This window comes from Podarcis filfolensis, assembly GCF_964270895.1.
Source record: "Podarcis filfolensis genome assembly, chromosome: 9".
Classification (NCBI taxonomy): domain Eukaryota; kingdom Metazoa; phylum Chordata; class Lepidosauria; order Squamata; family Lacertidae; genus Podarcis; species Podarcis filfolensis.
The window spans coordinates 34,686,414-34,701,278 of NC_139610.1; the positions used below are offsets into that span (position 1 = coordinate 34,686,414).

General features: G+C 42.5%; 1 long non-coding RNA gene across 1 annotated transcript in view; it reads left to right on the forward strand.

Annotated features, from left to right (window-relative positions):
* The window catches only part of LOC310770545, a 309,952-nt gene that overhangs the window by 84,960 nt on the left and 210,127 nt on the right, over positions 1–14,865 (forward strand). The gene's annotated exons all lie outside the window — the stretch shown is intronic.

Consider the following 14,865-nt stretch of genomic DNA (forward strand, 5'->3'; position numbering starts at 1 on the left):
ATGCTTTATTCTGAAATTATTGGCTAGAAAGATGACCCCTGGAATAGTATTTGCATAATGGGGAAAACTTTGTATTCCAAAAGTTGGAAAGCAACATTGAGTTCTACTTGCTTTCATATATTTACTGCGGTTTTTACAATGTTTTCTCTACAGCAGCTAGATATATTAATTTGAAGCAAGAATTCTCTCAAGGCAGCTATTGTGAGTTGTGCATAAATTAAATATTGGCAGAAGTGAATATTGACCCACCCCATTGCTGGTGGGGTTAAAGGACAATGCAAAACTGGATTCTTGCATTAAATGACTCATTGGTACAACTTTGCTTATTGTTGTGTCCCATAGACGAATTAGTATCATGCAGAAATAAAATTTAGCAATTGGGATAGCTGCCTGCATGGGGAAGCATTTTATGATAAAAAATGTATGGTTTGCCTTAGTTTTTTTTCTAATCTTGAGAGAGAAAATGGAAACATCCGAAGGTGTCATGAGAAGTAGATATTTTTAAAAATAAGTTTGCCCAACATAATTTGAGTTCTTTTATCAATGTTTATAACTCCTTTTAAAAAAGATAACTTTAAGAGCTGAAAGCTTGAGAAACAGTGGGTAAATGTCAAGAAAAGCATCATTTCTCCATGGCACCTATTTTCCTTCATTGTGTCTCCCCACTCCTGGTGAACTGTGCCGGTCTTGCTGGCTGGATTGATTTTTTCATATAAAAAATCTGTGCCATATTGTTTCAAGGCCTTAAATGGGAGTGCCGTCTGTTCAAGACATGTCCATGGAGCTAGGATCAAAACTTTTCCAGTGAAGGGTAATTAAAGGGAAAAGCAATCTGCCTGGGGAAGGCTATCAAATAGCCTAATCCTGAGATAACCCCAGAGACATGAAAGCAGTGTCACTGTGGGAACTGGTTCAGTACCTCTGGTGCATTACAATGTGTTTGGAGACGAAACTGCCTATGAATTGATTGCTCTTCCTGTGTGTAAATATTAGACCATGGAAAACACTTGATCAGCATGCAAATGGAAGCCGATACCAGCTGACCTCTCATTTGCTTGAGGAAAATGGAGGTCTTTCCCAGGCCTGCCAACCTCTTGCAATTGGAACCATATCCTGGTGGGAATAGTCCCTTTGATCCCAGCGTTTTGAATGCTTGTACATTACTCCCATTCAAACAGGCCAGCTTAGGCCTTTGCAGTCACAGCCAGTGGACTGGAATGGTTATGAGTGTTGGACTAGGACCTGGGAAACCAGTTTTCAAATCCCCACTTGGCCATAAAGCTCAACTGGTGACTTTGGGCCACCCGCTGCCTCTCAGACTAGTCTACCATGCAGGGTGGTTGGGGTTAATTGAGATGGGGAAGAACCCCTCATACTCCACTGAGGACCTTGGAGAAAAAGGTGGCATATAAATGCAGTAAGTAAATAAATAAGCCCTTCATGCAATTGCCATCAGTTGTGCTTCGTGGCATTGCCACCCTCCAAGCTTCTAGATGAGAAGAATCCCTGTGGGATCAGAGTTCTAATTATGCCAGGAGCCTTCAGACTCTCCAGTGTGTGAAAGTGGAGCCAGCAGGGGATACGATTGAGGGTATGCAGCCAGCAAGTTTGCAAAAGGAGAATGACTCTCTGACCTTATTTATATATATTTAAAGCTTATGATTGCCTAGTCCATGAAAAGTGAGACTGACAGCACAATCCTATCCTTATCTACCCTGAAGGTCCATTAAGCTAAATGAGACTTAGTCCTTGGTAACTCTGCATAGGGTTGCATGTTAAAAACAGATTTCTTGCACAGGCATTAGCATAGGATCCACTGTGGAGCTTCCTTATTGCATTATACAAACACCTTCGCTTTTGGATCAAAGCAAGGCCAGCATTGTCCCGTATTCTGTTCCCATAGGTGCCTGTGGCAAGCCTCCAGGCAGAATCTCAACACCTATATCTTATTTAAAGTGAATGAATGCATTACAAGCTGCAAAATCTGATCAACGGCTTCTTTCTTCAATAGTTATGGCTTCTTTCAAAAAAAGAAAGAAAAATTAATAGCATGATTTAAGCTATATTTTATTTAGCTACATCAATTATTAAAGTTTACATTGATCCCTTATGAAATTTACAAATTAGGCAAATATTTCACTTGTCTTTGGATATGGGCAATTTCCATGTACAGAATACAAAATTTTTAACAAAATTGTACAAAGATTAATATGAGAATGCTATTTGAAGTACCATTTTACAACATATACAGTTACAAACATGCTTTAAGGAAATAATTGAATCCCAAAGTAAGTTGTAAACAGGTTAAAATTAGTACAAATACAACCAGTAATACTTTTAAGGAAGACTAGGTTGATCTGTTTGATAAGAGCCCGGTTCTACTAAGCTAGCATCCAGCATAGCTTTGGCATATTTTCCACTGGTGTGAGTGGAAGATTCAGTCATGCTTTCCCGTTAAGGCTGATCATTATTTAAGGAATTTTCCACTAGAAGTATTCACCTAGTAATGTCAACAGATATACTAGTCTTGAAAGACTGGGAAAGGTGATAGAATAACACTAGCTTCAAACATCCAATATGCATTTTTATAAATATTCCAACGAATCATGATGTTTATGAAACAACGGCTTCTTTCTTGCATATTGTTAGCTGGGTGTTAAAAGATATACAGACACGTGAATAAACACTATTAATATACCAATAGTTGGGGTTTTTGTTTTTTTTAATGACACACAACTCTTCTAATATTGTGAAGTTCGCTTTCTGGTTACCGGTGTTGATGTGTAGAGAAGAATGGTGATCATATTGCACTGATGATTCTCCAAAGTCCAGAAGAGGATCCCTAAGTTCTTCATTGCTTTTATTCCTGCTTAGAGAAACCCAAAATTCCTGTGAAGCTTGTTTCAGCAGGCCTCTGGTAAGATTTTTTTTGAATGTTTCCAGGTGATGGCTTATGGGACACCTATATAGATTACAACAGTGCCGCTATCAAATTTTGTCATTGGCACATCTCCATTCCTTTCGCCAGTCAGTTGGTGGAAGCTACATTTGGGGGAAGAGTAAACCAGACAAGATTTTAAAATAATTGTATTAAGGTGGTCAACATTTTGTAAACCGTCCTCCTAATAGTTTCTACTAGCCTTTATTGGCACAACTTTTTAAAAATGTGATGCAAGGGTGATCTGGTTGCTACATGTCATTCCATTGATCGCCAGGTTTGATTTGACTGATCTGGCTAGCTAGGTGGGTGTCCCCTTCCACTCCCTGTGTTTCCCCCCCACAAAGCCGCACACTCGGTGGAAGAGGACGACCATCAATAGCTGCACTCCCTTGCTAGAACCTCCAAACAAGCTAATAGCAAACTCAGGTGATCAGGGGGTGATGATTACATTGCCAACCAGGGCCACAAGAAAAGAGGTAGCTATCGGCAGGCTCAGGAAAAAAGCATTGCCAAAGTACAATTCTTCTTATTAGAAAAATATGGCACTAACACCCCACCAAAACCCATCTCAATGAGGATCAGGGATGCTTAGAAGGCATTTGAATGTTTAGAGCAAGGTTCAGCAACCTAAGGCCCATGGGCAGGAAGCAGCCCGTGGAGGTCATTTGACTGGCCCACAAGCTGCCCCCGAACCGAACTGTCCACTCATGTGCTGCGCTAAACTGGCATAGTGCAGGGACTCGCTTCCACGGCACCAAAAATTGCGCCTGCTCAGGTGCCAGAAATGGCGCGCGCAGGTGATCCGGCCCAGAGGGATCTCCACGGGACCGATCTGGGCCAGACAAGATAAACCTTGCTGACCGCTGGTTTAGAGTCAGTTGTGAAGAAATTGACAGGAGACGGGGTAGGGGTTGAATGGAGTTGGGTACTCCTGGTTGGTTGGCACCTTGACAACTCCTGTTTGAACCCCACTTGTACACATATAGTCCTCAACTTTTAAAAGAGGTAGGGGGAAGAACAGATTTTTGAGAACAGTTGAACTTCTCTCAAAGCCAGCAGCAGCAGCAGCTGACTTTCTGGTGCCAAGGAATTCGTACCCCAGTCATAATAAACTTTACATCTGTTCTGTGATTGCAGAGAGTTATAAGGTATGAACATTAAAATATAATTATCCAAGGAAAGGACATTTTCTGTTCTTAAGCTGCTCTCTTCCGTATAGCCCTGCATTGTGTATCATTTGCTGCTTTGAAGAGATCTATGCAACTACAGAGAATTGTAGCCATTATGAGAGTTGTTTTCAGTGGAAATTTTGAGGTTTAAGTGCAATAGTTGTAGGTTTGCTTGCACAAGTTGATTTGGTTCAGGTAAACAGGATGCATTTGCCCCATCCCCTGACCGGTTTAAAAACCAGTTAAATAGGTACATTATTCAAATAGTGGTTGCTACCCATAGATGCTTAGAGGAGCCTAAAAGTCTGACTGTGCTCACTTGAGACCCTTGGAAGGGTAATACTTGAGCAAACATACCAATTGCTGCATTTCCAAAAGACTTTGCTTGTGAAACAGGTGGAAATTCGTGTCTGTAATTGACAATGTTGTATCCCTAGGAAATACCACTTTTTCTAATATGATCAACTAAATAGTCCCCCATATAGTCCACGTTACAAATAAGAGGCTATGCTAAAAGGCCCGGCACCCACTTTAAAAACCAACTCCAAACAAATAGAAACCAGTTTGAAATTTTCAGTGTGCATGTCCTACACCTTTAATAGTTGTGTAGAAGAATTTCAGCGAATTTCCTGAAATTCCCCATTAAAGGTGCAGAAGGCCTGTCCCCCCATTTCATCTGGCTACCCAAATAAATCATTTTCTGCCTCTTTGCTCTTTCTCAAGGCAGGTCCAAATGGCAGGCCTATTGTGATGATTCCTCCTTAACATATGTGAGAGTGGATCCCAATCTGCAATCTTAAGGGTTTACGGGAGATAGAAAACATGGGTGAATCTTCTATTTCTGGAAATTTAAGTAGTTCCTTCCAGTGTCCTTGTACCATAACACCACTCTAGATCATAGCCATTTTGGGTCCATTAGACCCAAATGAGAGCCCTTGTATAAAAATATGAAAAGGTACAATCTCTATGGAGTCTGGAGTTTCCATGATACTGCTGCCCCCGGAACTGGGGCACACATCCAGCTTTAAAGAGGACAGCCCTCTGTGTGATGGGCTGCCTGGTCTAAGTCTAGCTTAAAGGGTAGGACTTCAAGAAGGGAGAGCAGGAAGGGCCTGGACATGACCCATCAATAGCACCAGAAAACAGAGCAGGCACATAGGCCACTACAGTGAACTGCATTGTATTACAATTTAAATGACAATAATTGCTTCTAAATTTATATGCAAATAAGTTAGTATGCACACATTTTATGAAAACCTGTTGTTTCTTTCATCCTCACTTTCTCTCCTTTTGTGACACTTTCCTGTTTTGGGGCAATCCTTAAGCAGCCTTCCTACTTGGTAAACTCCTTGCTAGGAAGGATTTGACTTGTGTCTATAACTCTGTGAGATGCCATGCTTGCTGCTGACACAGTGTAAGTATTATTAATAGCATTTCTGTTCTCTGTTAAATTCAACGGAGCTTCCTTCCATCTGAGTGCCATGGCACGGCTATGACCTTTTATGCCTCTGTATGTCTGTGGGAATTCATCCTCAATCTCCGAGAGCAGGCCAGGATTTCAAAACACATTATGAATATGCTGCTGCAGTAAAAAATCTGAACAAAGTAACACAACACGATGGCCAATAACAATGGCACTAAACACTATTTATAGACTAATACAAATGATCAGAAATTGCAACCAAAGTCTCTAAATCTAAATAATTCAAAAGTTCGATATATACATAATCTGCAGTAAAAAGTCTAGCAGGAGGAACATTCTCTTTTTATAATCTTAATCCCAAAATCAGGCCAGTGCAATGACTGAATGCATTTGAGAGCTGATTATTTTCCTCCCCATGAACAGTTAAAACATTTGTGCCCATGACGCATTTCTTAAGATTGGGCTAGGTTTTTTTTTTTTTTTTTAAAAGGAATATTCAAAATGTCAGTAAATCTTCCATTGACACACAACTCTTTTTGCCAAGACTGACAATTTTGTAAGAATGGACATTTCACTTATTGCCATTCAGTTAGGTGAAAGTATGGCCTCTGAGCCTCATGGGCTGTCATTGGAACAGATATAATGTGTGATGAATACATGCAAACAACCCTTAGCCAGTAGGAAGTATAAAGGGGAAGGCTTTTCTTCATCTGAAGGTGCTACTGCCTGGGAAACAACAAAGATAAAGCTTCACCGTGAATACGGCTGACATGGAGAACTAAATGACATTGAACTCCATATCCCATCATCCCCAGCCAGCATGGGCTGTGCTTAGGGATGATGGGAGTAGTAGTCCAACAATATCTGGAGCAGGAAGAGCTAACATGGAGCCCTTCAGAGCCTCCTTATCATTGGGCCATGCTGACTGGGGTAATGGGAGTTGGAGTCCCCTGATAGCCAACCCTGATCTGGAGGGTCAATAGCATCCCTGCTCTAGTGGATTAATCAGTACTTGTTGACCAGTTCAGAATCACAGGCAAAGCTTAGACTCAACCAGTGTTAATTTTGTAAGAATCTTAGCACTCCTGGGAGCGTTCAGCTTGAAAATGTATGGATTCCATGCAGACAAATGCACAACAAAGAGCATGACCCACATAGTTGTAGGGGATGCGCCATGCAACTTTTGCAGACAGGTTTGAAATCTTGAACTCTGTCCCCACCCCTTCCCTGGCACTCCAAAATGCACATTTCAGTTGTTCAGAATATCTCTAGACCAGGTCATTGTTAAAGAGCATCTGTTTCTGCTCTGTTGTTAGGGCAGAGCAGTTTCCCCAAACGGAACTAGCTACAAAATAGCTTTTAGTCTTGCAAACAGATATTCTGTAAGGAGGGATGGGAAATCCACCTAAGTGCATGTTTATCACCCAGACTCCGTACTATTAACTTGCATGCATTATGCTTCAAGGCGCATTAGAGATTGTCTCTGCACACAGTCATGAAACACTGGAAGTGGGGGAAGGAGACAATTGATTCCATACTCAGAAACACTTCTGAAGCTAGTGACTCAAGGAGTCTGCCTCCTCCTAATTCTGATTTCTACAGTGCCCCTAAACTCCAAAGTGCTGAGTGAGTGGATGTGGTTGCTTTGGCTTGAGATCCTTAAGCTGATACCACTCCGCTCTTGCTTAATCTGCCACCTGCTGTAATTGACACACAGGTGGACCTTGCCCCCTTTTATATCCTTATAAAAAGGCACATTTCTTAAAAAACCAGTGAAGTAGCTGGCCGAGATCTTGGAAAAACTTAACATGATGGAGACAAAGCTTTTAAATACATTTGGTATTTCCAGCACCACATATAAGCCAAAGTGTTACTTTCAAGGAAGAAACCTTATTTTGTTGTTGTTGTTGTTGACTGAGGCTTCTTGAGACTTGCAAACATCAACTGTTTTTTGGTGGGTTTCTTGGTTGTATCTCAGTGCAGGCTGTTTGGGGCCGAATGAATGCCCATTGCTTTAGAATCACTTATCAAATTCCTTCACCGGCTTCCTTTGTGACTAAGCCTAAGTGTGTATAACTGAAATAACCCACATTCTTTCCCTGTTTACTCCTGCCTCTCCTCCTCTCACCCTTCATCTCCTGGCTCTCTGATGGCGAATGGTAGATTCAAGGCAAACAAAAGCAAGTGCTTCTCTGCACACAGTTAAACCTTGGGATTCGCTACCAAGAGATGCAGTGATGGTCGCTAACCTGGATGGCTTTGAAAGGAAGTTAGACAAATTCATGGAGGATGAGGCTATCAATAGCTACTAGTCGTGGTGGCTATATATTACCTCTAGCATCTGAATACCAGTTGCTGGGGAACATGAGCTGGGACTGTGCTATTGTGCTCATGATCTGCTTCTGAGCTTCCCATCAGCATCTGGTGGGTCACTGTGGGAACAGCACACCAGACAAAATAGGCTTTTGGTCCAATTCATCAGGGCTTTTGCACCACAGACTTCTTGTTAGCCCTTGAGACAGGGACTTATACTCTTCTATGCTGTAAAATGGCATGTGCATTATGTATTTTTTATTTTTATATCCCATTGTTCCTCCCAAAGAAGTCCAGGGCAGCACTGATGATGCAGTATATATATATAAAACAGACAAAGAAGAATAGCGCCGAAAATGTTTTGGATGGATTTCATTTTCTTCCCAGCTTCTAGGCAGGTAGGTTTCACAAAACTTACGGCACTGTCAGAAACGCAATTCTGACTTCGGCTGAACTGCTTAGCAAAATGTAAAGTGTCCTTGAAGGGCCAGTTGCTGTCCCTTAACGACACTCACTCCAGATTAGTCTTGCTAGTTCCAAGAAGCTGACATTTTGAGAGAATTGATTTTGGGGCTTATAGCCTGTGTCATTTTTTATTTATTACAGCCAAACTACCTAAGGCTATGCCATTATCCTGATGTATATAACAAGAGGCGCTGCCAGATGCAAAGCTATCAAGTGCATGTTTTATTCATCTGCAAATAGTGTGCTTCTCTAAAAGGCAGCTTGGGCATCCTTTTGATCCTTGCTGTGACATATTTACATGTCCTACCTGTGTGCTTCTGGAGCGGCGGAAGCATCTGCATTTATATGGTGCCCTCTAGACTAGGGAGCATTGATCCTTTGCACCTCCTATTCTTTAACCTGCAGAAGCCCCACTTGGGTTCAAAAGTGCTACTTCAGCTTTATACCGCGGAATGCAATCTTAAAATCAAAGAGCTCTCAGGTTCACAATGCAACAGCCTGCTCCCGACTCTTTTGAATTGGATGGCACATGAGCCCCTGCTATGACAGGCTTGTTAGTCGATGCCCCCTCGTGCTTTGTCTTTTTGCTGTGCTAGAATAACACAGCTGCTCCTTGGGACCTCACATCAAAGGACCTTTGAGTTCTTCCCTCTTAACAAGATCAGTCTAGGTGATACCTTTTTAATTAAATAGGGAGCGGTTCCAAATGGTGGACTGTTTCCAACACTAGTCCTCCTCATTCAATTAATGGACTGAAATTTGCCATCACGCTGGATAAAACCCTTAACCCCCCCCCCCACCTCTTAGCCACTACACATATTTCCCTGGGATAGCTACGGTACACAAGCCTGTGGTTATAGCTCTACCAGTGGTGAAATCCACATGTAATTGAAAGCTGCATGCACACCGTAATTTAAAGCACATTATTCCCCTCCCCAGGAATCCTGGGAACTGCAGTTTCCACCTCACTGTGAGCTAAAATTCCCAGCACCCTTAAGAAATCAGCTCCTGAAATTCTTTAGGGGAAGTCATGTGCTTTAAATGTTCGGTGTGTACATTCAGAAGTGTGGAACCTGTGGCCCTGAAGATGTTTTTGGGTTATAATTGCCTTGACCATTGGCCATACTGGCTGGGGCTGATAGGAGCTGGTTTTCAACAACAACTGGAGGCCCACAGATTCCCCATGCCTGGTTTATAGAGTGTCCATTCAGCAAAGTTGGCTGTTACAGAGCTAAATGGTAATGGCTGCCTTTGGTTTTTTTTTAAAAAAATACATCCTGTTTCTTTAAGAACAATCTGGCATGAAGAAATCCACAAAGTTAATGTGCTGTACATCTCCATGTAAATTTCTTAGTGATAATTTTAATGATTTATGTAGACCGCTTTGAGGCTTTTTCTACAATCAAACAGTATAGAAGCTTTACAAAGTCAACAAATAAAATAAATGCCAGGAAAGCATTCCCTGCCACATGGCTTTGTATCATGCTGCTGTGAAAATAATAGAAGAAGGGCATGACAAAATCTAGTGAGAGTCTTCCCACATGAAGATCAGATCCTTGACACAATTTCACATGAATCCTGCCATAGGTTGACTCAGAGAGAGTTGAAGGAATCTTCTCTTAATAACACTGAATACCACCAGACACCTCTGGGTGGTATTTGACTAGGTCATACTCAGAATAGCCCCACTGCAATCAATAGGTTTAAGTTAATTATAATTCACTTTAAATCCACTGATTTCAGTGGGTCTACACCAGGGGTCAGCAAACTTTTTCAGCAGGGGGCCGGGTCCACTGTCCCTCAGTCCTTGTGGGGGGCTGGACTATATTTTTTTTGGGGGGGGGAGATGAACAAATTCCTATGCCCCACAAAGTATTCAGAAATGCATTTTAAATAAAAGCACACATTCTACTCATGTAAAAACACGCTGATTCCCAGACTGTCCACGGGCCAGATTTAGAAGGTGACTGGGCCGGATCTGGCCCCTGGGCCTTCGTTTGCCTACCCAGGGTCTACACTATGACTGATGCTACCCCCCTGAATTCCACATACTCCAGGTAGATCCAATTTTTATAGACTGTGTCCACCTTATTCTTAAGCGAGATAGACTTGTTGGATGGTTCTGCCCAAGGGATTCCTTCTTTCAGGTTTTATAATAATGAATTATTATCACTTTCATGTGCAAGATTGGGGGGAGGGGGTGGAAAACTGCAAAAAGACAGCAGGGCATCAAATGGGTCCCATTCTCTGTGCAGCTCCAGAGAGTGAAATAATTGACAGAGAGCCCAGTACTACTCACTCATTTGGAACCGTGCCCCGGAGTTCACATAAAACAAGAACTTTTATTGTGCTGTTCCTCCCCCCCCCTCCTTGAGTTCATTTCCCACCCCCACCACTCCCTCCCTGTTGCTCTATTTTCAGAGCAAATAAAATCACAAAGAACGGAGGCCAAAGGAAATTGTTTGCGGTCTGAGGTTAGCAAAATGCCCCCCAAACCATTTGGAAATGAATGCATAAGTTTGCAAACGGGCATATTTTCTGGTGAACACATTTGGCATTCCCCTACGCTGTCCCCAAAACAATGCTGGAGGGGCAGCCTTCGACAGTCGCATCCTACTGGCGCCTGGTTTTATTACCAAACCCTTATGAATGACCCTTTGCCTAAAATTAGCCCAAGCACCGTAGAGTTTTTTGGATACCTCAGGGAAAGGGCACTCTGGAATGAAGGGGCATGCATCTCCTGTGGGAGCAGTGATGTCTGTGGAGTTTTCGCCTGGAGGCCACATTAGCTGGAAGACAGGAGAGAGAGAACATGAAAAGAGCAAGATGTCAAAATGAACACCAGGTAAACAATAACGGTTGCTGTTCTGAAGCAGCATAAAGCGTGTCTGCTTTCTGCAGGATGTTATTTCCTACACTTGTGGGATCCCAAAGTATAAAATTTCAACGTAGCAAGTCTGTCTTCTTCCAGAAGCACTCGGCTTCCCATCCCATCCCATCCCATCCCAGAATTTCCCCAATTTTTCAGAAGTCTCAGTCCATTGTAAACTGCAGGACCTTCAGCTGTCTGTGGTTCAGCCAGAACCTCGGGTTACATACACTTCAGGTTACAGACGCTTCAGGTTACAGACTCCGCTAACCCAGAAATAGTACCTCGGGTTAAGAACTTTGCTTCAGGATGAGAACAGAAATCGTGCTCCAGCGGCGCGGCAGCAGCAGGAGGAGGCCCCATTAGCTAAAGTGGTGCTTCAGGTTAAGAACGGACCTCCGGAATGAATTAAGTTCTTAACCCAGGGTACCACTGTACTCTTATGGCACATGTCCTATACATGTCTATTCAGAAGTAAGTCACATCTGAGTTCATCGAATCATACAATTGTAGGGTTGGAAGGGACCCAAGGGTCATCCAGTCCACCCCCTGGAAAGCATGAATCTCAACTAAAAAATCACATCTAAACCTATGTGGATTCTGCACATTTGTTCATGTTTTGAATATCATAAAATCTACACCTGGGCAAAAATAGGAAATTGTGAGTAGTTCAGCAAGGCTTACGTTAAATTGCCATCCTAAGCAAAACGTTCTAGGGAGTAAGGCCTAATGATCACAGTGGGGCTGGCTTCTGAGTCAGCATGGATTGCCCTGAATGTTCCCTGAAATTTAATGGAATTTTAAGAAGTGTTTATACTTGGCTGAGTCGTGCTCTTTGATTTTAATGCATGGACCAAAAGTGTTGTGTGCAAGAACTCTTAATATCCATTCAGGGTTTAATTGGTTTTTTTCCCTTTCAAATTTGTAAGCCACCCGGAGAGCCATTTTATATGGAAAATGGGGATTTGGTAAATAGAATAAATAATGGCAGAGGAGACCTGATAAATATCCTTTTCCAAATAAGAAACAAAACACTTTTGCACCCAGAACAAAACAGGGGTTAATAGTACTTATGGAGTTCTCTGAAAAAGGCATGCCACTTTTACTGAAGATGTAATTTTTTTTTATTTCATAAAATTTACAAATGGATTGACTGTAAAAAAAAAAGAAACCCTCAAAGCAGTTTACAAAGTAGACCATGTTTAGGGTCCCTCCAGACACCCCATTTATTGCACATTCATGGCCATTTGTGCTCACAATGCTCCTGAGGCAGTTATATGTGATTCCACCTCCATACCACTTCATTTCTAATCAGCACCTATCCCATAACTTCCTGCTGAACTCCTACAACTTGTTATAGCATCCTGGTTTATTTTTATTCCCCTTTTGTTGACAGCAGTAATGTGGCAGCACTGTGGAAGCACTGCAGAACAAACTCAAGCAGAATAAACCCACCACTCATTATTGAGTCGAGAACATGTTGCAGAAAACGACCGCAATAAAACACCAGTGGCGGGGGAGATATTCAGAGTTGCACCATCCTAATCAGCCAAAGAGCTGATGTAGTATTGTGGTTATATACTGAGCTGTGAGCTTGTTCTAGTCTCACCTTAGACATACATTCATCATGGAGATAGATAAAAAGTTAAGTCCTCAGAGAGGAAAGGCAAGAAGAGGTGTTGGCTGAATCAACCCTCTCCCCCTGTGGCTGAAATAGTGGCCTACCTTACAGGGTTGGCATGCAAAGCATGTTAGAACACTTAGGGAGAAAGTGCTATATAAGTACTAAGCAACACTACTGATGTGCCTTTGAGCCTTTCAGCGCTGGAAAGGTGGGGGGATAAAGTTCCCAGACCAGTGTAGTGACTAAAAGCCTAGTTTTGGATGTGGGAAATGCTCAAAGCTCAGTTCTGATGCTCAGTGGGTAGCCTCAGCAAGCCACTATCTTCCAAGAGAGTCAGGAAGCTAAAATGTTCTTCTGTGTTCCTTAAAGTCAAAATAACAAATGCAATAGTCTTCTCAAAGCCTCTGGAATGGTAAGGTGGATAGACAACTGCTCTGACTGTGAGCACATCTTCCTTATTCTTACTGGAGGCCTCCACCTGTTTATGCAAACCCAGGTATATGCAAAATGATCTGGGAAAGCATACTAAGTACTGTAGATCCCTTTCTGCCTGCTGCTCAGTTAAGAGAACTGCTTTGCAGGATGGAAAACTCAGGTGACTTCAGGGCAACTCACTCCCTTAGGGAATATTTTCTGAATTCACCATAGATGAAGTCTGCCTCTTCATCTGTGCACCAAAAGGTGGATCACAACTCTGGCTACTTGTTGTATGCCCTCAGTTCCATTCTTGTTTCATTTTGGCTTTCTCCACCAGAGAGGACTGGGAATGTACATTCCCGCCAGCTAGTACTCAAGCAATGCTCTTTTTGCCTAAGGCTTCCGTCTACTCCAAGCTAATTGCTCCAGAGAGTTGTATCAGTCAAGCAAAGGAGACTACCGCAGAGTGTATGGTCTGGGAGCTGTCAGCTTTACTTAGAAAAGTGAATCTGCCTTCTGAAAAGTGGGGAGTGGCAGGGAGGGCAATTATGCAAATATCTTACTCCTCTGAAGAATCAGTATATGAGATGATGTGATTTCACCCATCTCTCTGTCAATGCTCTGTTAAAAATTGTTGAAAGCTGTAGGGATCTGGGAGGGTGTCAAACGAGGCAGGAGGTTATAAAAAAGAAGAAGCAAAGTCTGCCCTCCCCTTGCCTGATAAAGGTAGTCAAATAACTAATAAATCATCATAGGAATCAATAAAGCAGCAGTCCGGGCAGATATTAGCCAGATATTATAGGGAATGGAAAACAGTGAAATAATTGCACACACGTAGGAGAAGAGTCACAAATATTTGCACAGGGACATAAGCTGCATAACACAAGCTGCCCTCTTCAGATGTTTACTCATAGGGTTACAGCACATAGAGATGAATTAACCCATCTACATTTACAGTTTGCACTTCTTTCACGACTTTATTGCGGTAAAATGTTCCTACCAGGCTAGTTAAATGTAGCATTTAAATGTAACATCTTGCACAAGCCCTGAAGGAGCTGATGTGATCATGAATTCTTTATTTGCCATCTTCTCGTGCGCACGAAAAGAAATGGCTTTGCACTGAAATCTCAAAGTGGCATGTCGTAGGCGCAGCATCTCTTAAGGAAGCCATTCTCTCTTTTCTAAACAGAGTTACGGCTGCAAAAATAATACTATGGGAGGCGAACAGCTTTAAAAAAAAAAAGGAAAAGAAAGCCTGGCTTCAAACGTAGCTGCCCCAGAAATCCCCATACACACGCGGGAGATAAAAGACAGCTGAGACGGGGAAACGGAATCAGATCACAGGGTTCCTTACCTGGCCTCTGTCCGTCGATCAGGAGCACCCCAGCCAGGAGCAAAAACCAGGTCAAAAGGAGCTGCTGGAATCTCATTTCTGCAGACCGGATCCGATAGTATTTGTAACACTTGCAGCCAATTTGCAGACACCCTCCCGGAAATGTGTCTGCAGTATCTGTGGCTCAGCTCACATTCTAATGGCAAGCTTTCGAAATGAGCTCCCAGCTGCCTTTTTCAGCAAGGTTAATGATCATACACAAGGCAAGGTTACTGGTTCTGCACTGTGGTCAGTGCCTCCCTCTGTTTCCC